The sequence below is a fragment of the Elaeis guineensis genome, chromosome 2 (genome assembly GCF_000442705.2).
Source record: "Elaeis guineensis isolate ETL-2024a chromosome 2, EG11, whole genome shotgun sequence".
Lineage (NCBI taxonomy): Eukaryota > Viridiplantae > Streptophyta > Magnoliopsida > Arecales > Arecaceae > Elaeis > Elaeis guineensis.
The window spans coordinates 123,210,112-123,223,108 of record NC_025994.2 but is presented as its reverse complement, the minus strand read 5'-3'; positions in this window follow the sequence as shown (position 1 = coordinate 123,223,108).

Genomic DNA, 12,997 nt, shown 5'->3' with positions numbered 1-12,997 from the left:
TAAAGTTGAAATTGTTTCAATTACATGAACCTGTTTAGATTAGATCTAAAGTAGTTTCATGTTTATTTCATTGCATCTTGATTATGAATCAAACATGCAATTGGTTGGTAGAACATATTGTAAAATTATTTTACAAAATAAAAATTATTTTTAAAAGCGAACCCAACCCTCAGCCCAAAACTTAATTAAGAATTAAGAAGTTGTTTGATTAGGTTCTAGGATTGTGAATTGAAGAACCTAAGACACAAACCATAACACATTGGGTTAATGGGTTAGTGGAATTAGGTCCATTAATTGGGTTAGACCTAAGGTTAGATTAAAGATGGACTTAATTAGAGAATTGACTAAATCTAATCAATTGTTTATCTTAGATTAGGTCAAAGATTTTCTAGATCAATTACAATAGTTGTAGTTGGTCAATTCATATCTTTAACGAGAACCAAATGGACTTGATTCTTGGCTAAGTGGTCTAGCACGAACTGTTAGGTTGATCCAATCGAAACTAATTAAACCAGTTGGTGTCTAAGATAAATCAGACTGGTGGTTTTTAATCGGGAGCCTGCTTACCTGACCATTTCTGATGGTGTCTAAGGCAAGCTTTGGCAGACCCTCCCACCGATCGAACTTATCTGGCATTTTGATGAAATTATATTTTGATGGATCACTTGACTATTCGAGCTGACCCATGTCAGCTAGGTAAATCAATGTGACTGATTTAGGATGCTCCTAGATCAGCCTTTTAATGGTCTCTCTTAAGCTGACTTGGTGAAGCTAGTGGGAGGATCATGATAAGTTGGCTCATTTGATCTCATCCTCTAAATCAATTAAATCCTCTAAAATTATTAGATCCTTAAAATGAAATAGTTATGGTGATAACTAGATCATAGCCTTTCATTAAGTGGATGATAATGGGTCCATCAGTTGGATAATCATTGAGGTCTAAAGGCCTGGTGCTTATTGGCTGATGGAATTATCATTCATAATATAATTTCTTGACTGCATCTTTCTAAATGGTGGTTAGGTTAGCCAACCAAAGTTAGGCCTAATCATTCATTGACTAGATGGGCCAAGTATGGTCATGTTAATGGTTGGACCTAACCAAACCTTTTCAATGGAGGCCAAAGCCTATTGATTAGGGACTGGGGTAAAATTAAAATTATTAAAAATTATTTAAAAAAATAATTGATTATGAACCTATCCTTAGATGTACATGGGTTAGCCAACCAAAGTTGGACTTGTGTGTAGTCTAAGTGGATTCTAGTACCCACTAAGGAATTAGAGTAATTTCTCGAATTGAAGGTAAAGGCTACCAATTCGAATAAAATAGTGAGAGAAACCTTTTGATTAAAGTCCAAATCTTTAGGTTTAATGAATCAATTACTAATTAGGTTATGATTTTTCTTTGTGCAGACATGGCCACTTTCCTATCGCTCCGATCATTGTTGGACAATGATAAGTTGGTGGGATCCAACTTTGATAGCTGGTATTGAAAATTGAAGATAGTCCTGGAACATGAACGAATCCTATATGTGATAACGGATCCTGCACCTGAGGAGCCAGCTGTCAATGCATGTGGAACAGTCAGATATACTTACTAGAAGTGGCTTAGTGATCGGACCATGGTGCACTGCATCATGCTGGCTGCCATGAGCGACGAGTTCAGTCGCAAATTTGAAACGGCTCAGCCAAAGGACGTGTTTCAAGTGTTGGAGGATGCCTTTGGCACACTTGATGATGTGGAGAGGCACAAGACTAGTTGTACCATCTTCAACGTCAAAATACGGGATGGTGCCTCTGTCACTGATCATGTATTGTACATGATCGAGCTGATGGAGTGTTTGAGCAAGCTCGACTTTTCCTTGTATGAGCAGCTTGGGAAAGATGCAATACTGAACTCGCTGCTCAAGTCTTATCTCCCATTCCTCACTCATTATAGAATGACAAAGCCTGAAGTAAACTATCACAGGTTACTGGGGTTGCTTCAGAACTTTGAGAAGGATCACCAACTCCACAAGGAGTTGGTGAACTTAGTGGGAGGTTCGTCTTCTGGTTCTCGACCTTTTAAGAAAGGAAAGAATAACAAGAAGAAGAAAGTGAAGAAGGTGCGAGTTCAGGCTGGGACATCAGTGCAGGACCAAACCAAAAAGATCAAGCCCGATAAGAGGCAAGCACCCTAGATTAGATAGTGTATCAGATATCTACTTATGGCACTGTAGGCTAGGTCATATAAACAAGAATAGGATAAACAGATTCACTCAAGAGAGAATCCTCGAAGTCAGTGATTGTGAATCACTTCCAACCTGTGAATCCTGTCTTCTTAGTAAAATGACCAAGTCACCTTTTACTATAAAAGGTGAGAGAGCTACTAAGCTCTTGAGCCTAGTACATACTGATGTATGCGGGCCCATAAGCATAAGTGCTAGAGGTGGATATTTCTACTTCATCACCTTCACGGATGATCTATCCAGATATGGATATGTCTATCTGATGAAACATAAGTCGGATTCATTTGAAATGTTCAAACGATTTCGAAGTGAAGTAGAAAAATAAACTGGGAAGAGTATTAAACTCTTCGGTCTGATCGAGAAGGGGAATACTTTCTGGTGAGTTTCTCACATATCTAAGAGAGAATGAGATTCTCTCCCAATGGACTCCTCCAGAAATACCACAGCATAATGGTGTGTCTGAAAGGAGAAATCGAACTCTGTTAGACATAGTCCGATCCATGATGGATTTTGCCAGCTTGCCGATATCCTTCTGGGGATATGCACTCGAATCGACCTGTTATCTATTAAATAGGGTTCCAAGTAAGTCTGTAATTAAGACTCCATATGAGATATGGACAGAGCGTAAGCTAGCACTTTCACACCTTAGGATTTGGAGGTGCCTGACCTATGTCAAACGGTTAGTTACAGATAAACTTGGAGCTAGGTCTGACAAATGCACATTCATAGGGTATCCAAAGAGACCAAAGGATATTTTTTCTACCGTACTGATGAACAAAAAGTGTTCGTCAGCCTTAAGATAATCTTTTTAGAAAAGGAGTTTCTTGGTGAAAGAACCATTGCATCTCAGATTGAACTTGATGAAGTTCAATAGATAGAAGGACCGACACCAACAGCTGAACCTGAGTCGGATTTGATTAGATCAGATCCAGAGCCCAATATACCTGCACTATTAAGACGATCTGGTAGAGTACTGCGTCAGCCGGACAGATACTACGATTTCTTGATCCGGGATGGTGATCCCACGAACTCAATGAGAATGATGAGGATCCGATCATCTATATGGATGCAATGCAGAGATCTGATTTCGAAAAATGGCTTGAAGCCATGAAATCCGAAATGGAGTCCATGAAGGTCAATGATGTATGGACATTGGTTAACCCACCTGAAGGGGTTAAACCCATTGGGTGCAAATGGGTCTTCAAAAGGAAGAGGGGCGCAGACGGAAAGGTGAAGATCTATAAAGCTCATTTGGTTGCCAAGGGATATCGTCAACGTTATGGTATTGACTATAACGAGATATTTTTCCCTGTGGTAATGCTCAAATCCATTCGGATAATGCTTGCAATAGCTGTCCATCTAGATTATGAGATCTGGCAGATGGATGTAAAGATAACTTTTCTGAATGGAGAGCTGACCGAAGAGGTGTATATGATACAACCTGAGGGGTTTACATCCATAGATGAGTCCAAGGTGTGCAAACTTCAGAGATCCATTTATGGATTGAAGCAAGCTTCTTGGAGTTGAAATATGCATTTTGATAAGGTGATCAAAACGTATGGCTTCGTTAAAAATAGAGAAGAGCCCTGCATCTATAAATGGGTAAATGGTCCAGTTATGGTATTCCTTGTCTTTTACGTGGATGACATTCTCTTAATCGAAAATGACATCCCTGCACTACAGGGAATAAAAGTTTGATTGTCATCGTAGTTCTCCATTAAGGACTTGGATGAAGCATCCTACATCCTAGGAATGAAGATCTATAGGGATAGATCTAAAAAGATGCTTGGATTATTTCAGTCCACGTACATAGACACTGTACTGAAGAGGTTTAGCATGGAGAATTGCAAGAAGGGCTATCTACCGATAGGCCATAAAATTTTTCTCTCTAAGAAGGATTGTTCGATAACTTCTGAAGAGAGAGAGTATATGAGTAGAGTCCCATATATTTCGACCATGGGATCTATCATGTACGTCATGACATGTACAAAGCTAGATGTGGCATACTCACTAGGAATAGTGAGTAGATACCAATCTGATCCTGAAGAAAATCACTGAAAAGTGGTTAAAACTATCCTTAAGTATTTGAGAAATACTAAGGACCAATGGTTGGTTTATGGTGAGTCAAATATGAAACTTGTGGGGTTCACAGACTCCAGCTTTTAATCTGACCATGATGACAGCAGAAGCATGTTGGGTTATATCTTTACTCTGAATGGTGGAGCCATTTGCTGGAAGAGTTCCAAGCAGCATACTGTGGCAGACTTTATTTGCGAGGTGGAGTACATCGCAGCATCGGATGCCGTGAAAAAATCTGTGGCTGAAAAAATTCATCATCGAGCTCAGAGTAGCACCCTCCCTCGATGGTTCAGTCCTGCTCTACTACGACAGCACTGGTGCTATAGCTCAGGCGAAAGAACCTAAAGCATACCAGCGGATGAAGCATATTTTGCACCACTTCTATCTGATCTGGGAGATCGTGGATCGAGGTGACGACCTTCAGAAGATCGACGGAAAGGAGAACCTAGCTGACTCCTTCACTAAAGCCCTGACGATAAAGGAGTTTAACAATCACATGTCGAAGATGGGTATTAGATACTATGCCGAGTGGCTTTAGGTCAAGTAGGAGTTGTTGAAAAATATATCCCAAAAGCCAATCGTCAAGCTGTTGATGGTTGAGCAACCAAGTATTGTAATTGATTTGTTAATAAAAAAAATATTATTTTGATATTTTCATCATAAGTTTTCATCTTCTAACGAACTCCGTTGTTATGATGAAGTCCTTAGGTCTATTTAAGTTTAATAAAGAGAGGATTTATCGATTAGTCCTTAAAATTATTCACGACCAAATGACAGGCTGTTAATAAGGACGACAGCTTCTATCGAGCATAGGTCACTGTAGGCCATATGGGTTGGTTGTCCTCTTAACCAAAGAGTATGGAGACACTGGTATGGCATACAGGTGAGATGTAAGGGACATCATCATTGAGCGTGACCAACTTCAGAGCATTCTGCTGTCGAGAATGTCTCTGATGGGATATAAGTATAAGTATCCTTTAGACCTGAGATCGCCTCAATGACTTGCAAGCAACTCACTGTGCTTTGGTACTGGATTAACTGAATTTCTAATTCAGTGACGGAAGGCTTCTGGGTACAGTCAAGTACTTGTGAAGTCAGAATGTGATCGAGATGGGATTGATCACTCTAAGAGTTGGAGAAGAATGAGTCGTTGTATTTCAATTTAGCAAAATCTTGGCCAGGATAATCCATCAGATGGATTTGATATTTTGAAATACAATGTGGACAACTTGATCAGAGTTGACAGTTGAACTCTGAGGTGTCCTATGATCATTTTGGTCAAGGAGATGAATTATATGGAAACTATATCCGCATGGGTTCTAAGGATGTTGTTCTACACATTCGACCTATCCGGCCGTCGGATACCATTGCTAGATGGTCATTTCGATTGGTATAAAAATTTATTTTTGTGCTACTGGCTTAGGTTCGGACCTATGAGGTTGCACACATTAGAGTTCATGATCCGATCGGATGGTTGATCAATGATTAAGAATCATCCTAGGATTAAACGATCAATATGATTGACATTAACCTAGTGCAAGTATTGCAGGATGATCGATTAGCAATTCGATTGCTAATTGGCTTAATTTGATTAAGTCAATGGGCTGAGATTAAGTCTAATTGAATATGATATAATTAGATTTAGTTTGGACTTGATTGGATCAAGTTCAATTGGTTTATTGGATAAGCAAAGTGCAAGGAAAAACTAGTCCTAGTTCAATTAGGACTTGGATCAACCTAATTTCTAATTTATTTAAAAAATTAAAATAGATCTAAATCTAATTTAATCTGATTAAATTAGATTTTTAATTAGATTAAAACTTATTTTAATTGGATTGATCTAATTTTAGTTTGATTTGGTTTGAGAAATCCAATTAAAATAAGTCATAAGATAGAATCCTAGTAAGACTAGGATTCTACCTTGCGCCACATAAGCCCCCCACGCCCTCTCTCTTATTCCACGCCAATTCTCTCTTATTTTGTGCGATAAAAATTTTTTTCCAGGTCTTCATCATGCCCAAAAGGTTTCCTCTCTTCTTTATTACATGGAAGATGGTTGTGGATCAAATCAAAATAGGAATAAGTTTGGATTTCAAATTCTATGAGATAGAGTTTTAGAAATCCAAAACTCTTTTCTTTCTGCATCGATTTTATCCAGATTTTTTTTTAAATTTTTGTGGTTTTTATGGCACTTGATAGGCACCCTTTGCTATTGGTCCATGCACAAAAAGAAGGAGGGGGTGCCCAAGAGTTGGGTGCCCCTTATCTTGCCATGTTTGGATAAACCTTGACTAGGTATTTGACCTAGACAAAGACTCTATCATATCTCTCTATATAAAATGAATTTCTTCATAAAATTTTTGTGAAAAATAGATTAAAGAGAGACCTTTGGGGCATCCAAAAATTAGAGAGAAAGAAGGTTAGGACGTGGAGATATAATAGACACAAGATAGGGTGTCTAGAGAGAGCGAAGAGAAGAAGAAGAGGGTCTTCTTCTAGGGTTGTTGTGTTCATCTCTTCCCTTCTTATTTTAAAAGTTATGCACAGGAGGTCAGTCTAGTCAGCCTATCCAGCCATCCTATTACAATCAGTCTTCATACCCATCTCCTCAACAGATCCCTCTAGTCGACGATAGGTTTAGCCAACTTCAACAAATGATTATGACCCAACAGTAATCCATCGTCAAGCTAGAGCACAAATAGGATAGTTACTTGAGTCTACCATGAGGAGAAAATTAGGTCAATTGCTGAGCCAATCAATACCGAATTTTAAAAATAATCCATCCATCTACCAACCACTTGGATCTAGTCATCAATCTGATGTCCCATCTAAGAATCCTCCATTTGAAAATGACAAAGTAATCTCTGAGCTTAAAAGTGATAGGATTCTTAAGGACCCATACCAAGATCAGGTGAGTGAGACTAGTACTGATGCTAGCCAAAACATGAATTTAAAAGAAGAGATTGGTACCGAGACTAACCATATAGAAGAATCTGAGCCTGGAACTGGTATTAATGCTGGTTTCAATCTGAGTGAGAAAGATAAAGAGAAGAATAGTGCGGATGAGTTATCCAAGACATATAAATCAAGAGTTTCATTCTCTTCAGCCCTAGAAGTCGGTTCTTCCTCTTTAGAAGCACCATCTCCTCCAGAACTAAAATCGTTCTTGGTCACACCTGAGTATGTATGTTTAGAATCAAGTGATATCCTTCTAGTACCCATTGTATTGAGCTCAACTTCTAACCCAAAAATTCAATTCATGAGTATTTTAGAAGAATAAATAGGAAAAATTTTCAACAAACAAGGATCTATGAATAGATTTATAAATTATCTTTCTAAAATTAAGAACAGGATCATGAACTACTTTCTGGAGATTGGCAACAAAATAATCAATAAGGGGATTGTAGGCCATCTTCCTGAGATTAGCAATCCAAAATCATTGAAATTTGTCAATCAAATATTTGACATGGGATAGGTGAGAGAATCAGTATGGTCTGACTGAAGACGATAAACTTAGCACTTTCTGGGAGACAATCCAGTTTCTATTTTTTGATATTTTTTGCATTTTGTTTAGATTAATCGAGTCTTACTTTGTATCTTTTGTAGATATTTGAAGATAATATTGGTCAAGTTGGGGGGAGAATCAATTTTGAAAAGACTTCTAGATTAAATGACATCTCTTCTTTTCTTTCTCTTTGTATGCACCATTTATTTTTCTTACTCCATTGAGGATAATATCGATTAAGTTGGAGGAGAGAATAATAATAATTTAAAAAAATTAAATCTTTAAGTAAGTTAATATTTAACATTTAAATACCTGATTACACTTAAGAATCGAGTTAAATCAAATATTTTTTTAAAAAAATTGATGTACAGATCAGAGAATTTGTGAGATATCGAGGGATCAAATTTAAAAAAATTCAATAAAGAGTTAAGTTTAGAACTTAAATAATTTTTTTTTGAGTATTTCTAAATTTTTCTACCAGCATCAAAGAAGAGTTTATTTTCTATGGGCTTGTGTAGGGTAACTATACGTTTCTTCATAAAAAAAAAATTTTTAAGTACTTCATGCTGAGTAATCGGACCTCTTTGCCTAAGCAAGTATTGAGTTTCACGTCGAAAAGTATGAAGGACAAAGAAACTTTATTGTAAAGCTAGTTTTAACTCATAGCCTGTTTAATTCGAGCAAGTAAATTCGAAGAATATTCTTTACTTAGTGCCGTAAAGCTATATGGTTTGAGAGTCATTGACTGAAAACTCGCTACATGGATCAAATAGAAGGTTTAAGGGGTTAAAACACTCAATAGTAGTATAACATTAAAAAAAAATCAATAAATGAAGAATGAAAGTAACAATATACTTGTCCATATGAAGGTTAATGATCTAGAGATAAAGGTAAAGATAATTTAAAAAAAATTCAGAAAAGATTTAGTATTCTTAGCTTAACTCCCACATTGATTAGTATTAATATCCTAATGACATACCTTACTCACACTCTACTAAACATTAGTGATTTTTTTTTAAAAATTATCTGATAAAATTTGAAACTCTAAGTTAAATGGTACTTAATTCTAAATTCTTTCTTTACTCGAGGATGAGCAAAGTTTAAGTTGGAAGATGTGACAAGTCATATATTTTTATATTTATTTTAGATATTTTTGATAATTAATGATGCTAACATCTTCTAAAAAATTTAATTTCATAAATAAATAATTTTTTTTTAAAAATAAATAATTTTAAAAAATAAAAAATTAGAGCATATTTATGAAAAATGAACGTCAAGCTAATTAAGTAATTTAAGCACCAAAATAATTGAATAATTAATGAGCAATTTAATTCATATTTTTTTAAATTTTTGAGACACAAAATTTAAGAAAAATCAAGCAAAAAATATCTAAAAAATTATTTTAAATAGCCTTCGGTGCACGGTGGACTGGCCGCTCGATCCACAGAATCAGAGGCACAGTCCACAAAAACTCATGCGGTCCACGATGCGGTCCATGGGTGGATAGATGGCTTTTGCATGATCGGATGGCTGAGATCGCAGCAAACATGCGATCGGATGGTCCAGGATACGCTTTCTTATATGCTTTGGTGGTGGCCCATTTTTTTACGTGATCCAATGGTTGACAACGATTCTTAAGGGTGATCGGGTGGTTGTAGTTGGCTGCTGGCTGAGAACTAAAATGAAAGTAAATTCTTTGCGCCATCCAACGATCCAAAACCAATCTGAAGCCCAAACTGACGGTCAACATTCTTCCTGACTGTGAATTGAAGATCAGGGGCACTATCCAACAGTCCAGAATTGATCCGATGCTTGATCTAACGGCCAGCATTAATCCTGATCGAGATAAGGAGATAGACGATGATTTTTGGGCTAATCTCATGTGTCCAAACAAGATTCGACGGTCAAAAATTTAAGACACGGATTTGACATGATTTTAAAAGCTTTTGGGACTCCATTTGTTATCAGAAAAAGATAAAAAATTCACCTATAAATAAGAAAGTTCGGGAATAAAAAAAAATAAGAAAAAAATAGTAAAAAAATAAAAAAAAATAGAAAAAAAATTAGAGAGATTTAGGGATCCAAGGAGAAGATGGAGAAAATTCAGTTCGCTCTGCGAAGTATGAAGAAAGAAAGAGAGGTCATCAACCATCTTTTCGATGAGGCTGCACTGATCAACTTTAAATTTTTATTATAATTTTATTTTATTTTATTATTCTTCTTAAATTCTTTATAATTAAATTTTAACTTTTAATTAATATAAAATTTATTTTATTGTACTTTTAAATTTTTATCTTTTATTTTTATTGCAAGTAGATGATAAGATCTAGTTAGTAGATCTTAGTATCGATTTATTTTTATACTCTTTAAATTTTTATTATTTATTATTATTATTATAAGTAGAAGCTAAGATCTAAATAGTAGATCTTAGTAACTGATTTATTTTTCACACTTTTAATTTATATTTTTCATCTTAAATTACTTTTATCAAGATTTTATTTTTTTTATAAAATCAAAAATTTCAAATCAAAGTATTGCTTTCTCTATATATTTGATCCGACTCACTATTTTTAATATATTTTAATTTTTAAAAATTAAAATTAATTTGATAATTATGGTGTCCTGATGACAACATCGCGATCCTATCACCCCGCAACCTGCTTCGCATCCTTCCTTCCTGCAACCATTCTATTCCCCCCCACAATTGGGGTAAATCCTCGTCACCGACCAACTACCCTGCCTTCTTGGATCTGAGCCGAGTAGGCTATCACGACGGCCGACCGACGGTGGCCCCGCATGGCCCTGTTGCGGCCTACCGACGATGGCCCCCGGTGGTGGCCCCGTGCGGCCCTGCGCCCCCACGTCCTTGGCCCGTTGGCGGCGTCGCGGTCGCCGTGCCCCCCCACCCCCACTTTCTTTGGCCCGACATGGCCCTATGGCGGTTGGTCAGCAACGACCCTGCGGCTGATCGACAGTGGCCCTCCAAGGGCAGCCCCGTGTGCCCCCATCTCCTATTTCAATTTTTTTATTTTTTATTTTTGTCTCCTTAGATTCGAATTTGATTTAAAATTTGATTCGACCCTAATTTAAGAATTTTAAAATATATTATATTTCATAGAATAGTAGATCCATCAGTTAACCAATGTAGGATATTCTACGGTATCTGTATAAAATATATATTTGATTATATATTTTTATACGGATACTGTAAAATATATATATTAATCAATTGATTGTCTAGTTTGGACAGTTTGAGAATTGCATTTAATTCTGTAGGTAATTACATTATTCGAACGATATACAGAGGGTTCGAAAAAAATTTTGGACAGTATTTTTTTTTAGTTCTCCTCAAATATTTTCAGCCATGTGGGGAGAATTAAGAAAAAATACTGTCAAAATTTTTTTCAGTCCCTATTGCGTATCCTTTGATTAATATAATTAACCTATAGAATTAATGCAATTTTCGAATGGAATAGGACCTATCTGTACCTATTTGTTGATGATATGATACATTTATCATGTAAATCTTTTGAAATGATAAAATAATTATTAATACTAAATTTTTTGATTTTGATTTTGTTATAGATTTCTCTGAGAAAACGGCCAGTACTTGGGTTCGTGTAGTATTGTATTATGATGGCATGATACAGAATGACGAAACTAGTATGTAGTACAATCACTCTGTAAATCAGATGATTAGAGTATCTTCATCATTATCACGTCAAGAATTATTAGAGCATTTATACAGCAGTATTGCTGTAGACAAAGAGAAATATGAAATAAAATTGAAATGGAGATCTCCTAATCTATCAGGACAGTTAATGCAGAGTAAGTATATCTTAGTTCCAATTGATGATGATGTAGATATCGAGGAAATACTGAGCTTTCTTTTAAAATATTCAGAATATCGATTTTTAGAATTATATATTGAAAAGAAAGATGTACCGAGCTTTGGATACTATAGTCGGCTTTTAACCCAAGCGGACAATACTGTTGGGCCTTCCTCGCCTTTCGTAACTCCTATAGTGCAAACCGATAATGTTAAGGCCATATTTGCAGAACAATATTCTACTACTGTCGGTCCTAGTTATCCAATTATTCAAAGTCCTATGGTGACTTCTCTTGTATTTTCTGCTATGGTGACTTCTCCTTTGGTAGAAGTAGTGGTAAGTGCGGGAGACGACACTCATATAGAGAACGATGACTGGATAGGTGATGAAATAAATTTGATAATCTAAACTTTGAGTCAGATGAAAATGAAGATGAAGATTATTGGATGGATGAGAACAGTAGCAGTCAAGATGATGATGGTAAAGATGAGGATGATGATGAAGATGTTCAGCTTAATATTAATGTAGGAGAACCTCAACCTCATTTGTACGAATCTCTATAATTTTTTAATGATATAAATTTAGATGATGGTGTTTGTGTTAGTGCTAGTTGAAGATTGAACTCTGACTATCAGTTTTGAAATTCCTCGATGACTGAATTTTCTAAAGGTCTAATGTTTGAGAGTAAAGATTATGTAAGGAGAGTTGTTGATCTTTATCACATTATGAAGCATCGGACATACAATATAGTTCTGTCGCATTCAAAGTTGTAGTCCGTACGATGCGCATCATCAGATAATGTTCAAAATTGTAAATGAAGGCTTCGTGCTGCATTGTTTAAAAAATATGAATATTTTCAAATCACAAGATATGAGGGTCCTCATACTTATTTGTTTACGGAGTTGAGTCGAGACCACAAACATGTCAGTGGAAAGATTTCGGTGTTAGAGTTGAAGCTATTGTGGCAACCGTTAATGACCAATTTCAATATACAGTATCATAAAGAAAAGCATGGTGTGGAAAGCAGAAGGCATTGGTTGATATTTATGGAGAATGGGAGCCGTCTTATGCTAAATTATCTTATTATATGGTTTCACTTCAACATGCAAATTTCGGTACAGTTATTTAATAAATTTTTTTAAAACTGTGAATTCCAATATTTGGATTTTAAATTATATTTTTTGAACTTTTAAACCATCCATCCAGGGTTTTAGGCACTGCCATCCTGTAACCAGCATTGATGGCACGCACTTGTATGAAAAGTTTAAAGATAAGATGTTAATTGCAACAGAAATTGATGCAGAGAATGAGATATTTCTATTAATATATGCAATTGTGGATGAGGAGACGACTGCAAA